The sequence below is a fragment of the Triticum aestivum genome, chromosome 6D (assembly GCF_018294505.1).
Source record: "Triticum aestivum cultivar Chinese Spring chromosome 6D, IWGSC CS RefSeq v2.1, whole genome shotgun sequence".
NCBI classification, from domain to species: Eukaryota; Viridiplantae; Streptophyta; class Magnoliopsida; order Poales; family Poaceae; genus Triticum; species Triticum aestivum.
The window spans coordinates 142,733,535-142,736,733 of record NC_057811.1 but is presented as its reverse complement, the minus strand read 5'-3'; positions in this window follow the sequence as shown (position 1 = coordinate 142,736,733).

Below are 3,199 nucleotides of genomic sequence, written 5' to 3'. Positions count from 1 at the left end.
TCTGGCGTGCCGAATACTACATCCAATTTGATTTTCCCCGAACATCGTGCTTCTCGACAGGGGATGATGCCTCGAAAGGTGGTACTTCTTTGCTCGATGTGTGCTCTGTCAATATGCATTTTGTCGAGCGTGTCCTCGTAGATGAGGTTAAGCCCACTGCCATCGTCCATGAGCACTTTGGTAAGTCGGAAGCCGTCCACAATTGGGTTTAGAACCAAGGCGGCGGGTGCTTAGACTGATCGGGCCCTTGGTTCGTCAACGGCGGTGAAGGTTATTGTCGCGTCATTCCATGGGCTCATTGCGGTTACTTGGTGAATTTCGGCGAGGTCGCAAAGTGCCCTCTTACGCTGATTATTTGAAGAGAAAGTATCGAAGACCATAGAGACGTTAAGATCGGTGGTGAGGATGGCTTCGCCACTTTTAGCTACTTGCCGGAGTACCCAACATGCCCGAAGGCTGTGATTTGGTTCGGTGCTCGGTGTCGCATGTATATGACAGGGTTTGTCGAGGAGTTCGTCAAGAACGGACCTGTATCCCGCAAAGGGTTTGTTTTTCTTGCTGACGGGCTTATGATTGGATGCCTCGTAAGGGTGTACCCGTTTTGCCCGGGCAGTGCACTACTTAAAGGCAGCAGGTTCCAATTGGGATTTTTGGGCCTTCCATGCACTTTCCATCGTGTAGTACTTCCATACTACGTGCGATAGTTTCGTGAAACTCTGTATGCGACGGCGGTTGAGAGCGTTCCGAATTCCCTCATCGGTACAATTGCGATGAAAGACCGAGACTGCATCGTCGTCGCAGCAATCTTTAATCTTGTTTTTGACAAGTAGGAACCTGGGCCAAAAGTGATGGGCTGTTTCCTGAGGTTGCTGCCGTACATACATCAGGTCATATATGTCTGGAGGGCCTGAATTACTTGGAGAGTATTGATTGCGGTGGGTGGGTGGGCTAAAACTTGAATCCCGACCCAAGCTCCAAGTGCTCCCAGGACCCTAAGTCTGACCCTGAGTTCGGGGGACGCGGAGTCTCATCCAAAGGAAGAGTATCCGGTTCAATGGGTTCGGAGATCCGAACATAGATGGTTTTTAACTTAGGGGAAGAAGTGTTTTCAGCTTGTTCCTTGACGACCGCCACCAAGTGAGTGATCGGCGGGAGGTTGATCTCCCTCTGGTCAGGTTTAAGTCTGATCCGATCATAATCCGTTGAAAGCCCCAAGGCGGCGATGCGATCTAGCAGCTCGTTTAAAGACGAGATGTCCGCCGGATCCATCTTTTCAGAGTGTTCGAGACCGATGCGGAGGTGATGTCTGGCAATCGCGGGGGACGCCGTTGGCTTGATGGCCGTGTGGGCACCCACGGTGAAACCGCCGAGCTAGAGGACTTGTCCTGAAGTTAGGCTCCTTCCAGAAGTGATATTGTTGTTGATGACAAGGCGAACCATAGATCGCTTTTCGTGACTACACAGCGGAGCTCTCAATGAAAGCACCAATTCTGTGTCAAAACCGGCAGATCTCGAGTAGGGGGGCCCAAGCTGTGAGTCTAAGGATCAATGGTAACAAGGGAGAATGGGAACACGATGTTTTACCCAGGTTCGGTCCCTCTTAATGGAGGTAAAACCCTACATCCTGCTTGATTGTATTCGATGAGTATAGGGGTTACAGGAGTTGATCTACCTCGAGATCGTAATGGCTAAACCCTAGCTGTCTAGCCTATGATTGTTCTGATGAGCTCTATGGACTAACCCCTCTAGTTTATATACACACCGGAGGGGCCTAGGGTTATACAGAGTCGATTTGCAGAAGAAGTAAATAGTACATCCGGACACCAAACTTGCCGTCCACGCACACAGGAGTCCTACCCGGACACGGGGGATAGTCTTCTGCTTTATCTTCACGGCCCATCAGTCCGGCCCATATCAAATAGGCCGGACACCTGAGGACCCCCGAATCCAGGACTCCCCCAGTCGATCTCCTCCTGCGGCCCATACACACAAGTGAGCCAACATGGCTGCTCGTCTTCCGGTCACTTCACAAGCACCGTGAGTGTATGGTTAGTATAGTGCAGGTTTGAAAGTTGTGTGATCGTGGCATCCCAAGCCACCAAGATCCCACCAAGTGTCCCCAAGGCCGGCAAGTAGAAAAAGTTCTCAAATTTAGCACCAAGGCACTGACGTACAACATTCACCGGTACATCTTGTAGTTTTGTTTCTTGAAGACACACAATGGTCGGGCTTACCATAGTTACTACCTGGAATACAACGTTCCGACGGGCTGGTGCATTTAGCCCACAGACATTCCACACGATCATCCTCAACGGGTGCGCATTCATTGTCGTGGCCTACCTTGACCACCAGCAAGACTGCTAGTGCACCGCCGTACCCTCCAATGGCACTGTTGGTGACTCCCAACCGAAGAGGGCCACCACTATAGCAATGTGAGCATCCGAAAGTGGGCGAGAAAACAGGTCGACATACATCTGTAGGGCTTCCTATGAAATTACCTCCCCTTCATGTGCCAAGCATAGCCTTCTAAGAGCAACTCTAGCAGACCCCGCATCCCGCCGGCCCGCAAAACGCGTTTGCAGTTCGCGCAAAACAGCTTTTGCGGACTGGCTCGGGCTGGCACACATGCAGACCCCCCAAACGGATCAGTAAAAAAGTATATTCGCGGAATATGCTTTTTTACGGGTCGGCTATGCGGGTTCTGCTCTTTGCGCTGCCGCATCCCGCATATCATCAGCCCACAAATATCAAATCCAACATAATTCAACAATCGAAAACAAACTGAATTATTCGAATCAAACATAATACAATAATCATCCGCATTACAAATAATTATTCAAATCACCATAGCAAACTTAAATAATGCAATACAAAACTTGTCATGAATACAAATACAAATGAATACAAAAATTAGTCACTGTCCAGCCCTTTGCCAATGGTGCTCAATGAGATCTTCCTGAAGTTGAAAGTGTGTGTCTGCATTTTCAATCTCCTTGTATGTCTGAAGAAAAGCTCTAATGCGGTTTGGGTCTCTAGCTGGTTTGACATGACTACCCACATTGTCGTAAAAGAATTCTAAGTTCATTCCTCTCTCATCTTCAAGAATCATATTGTGCAGGATAACACATCATGTCATGATGTTCTTCAAGGTTTTCTTATCCCAAAAACGAGCAGGACCACGGACAATGGCAAACCTAGA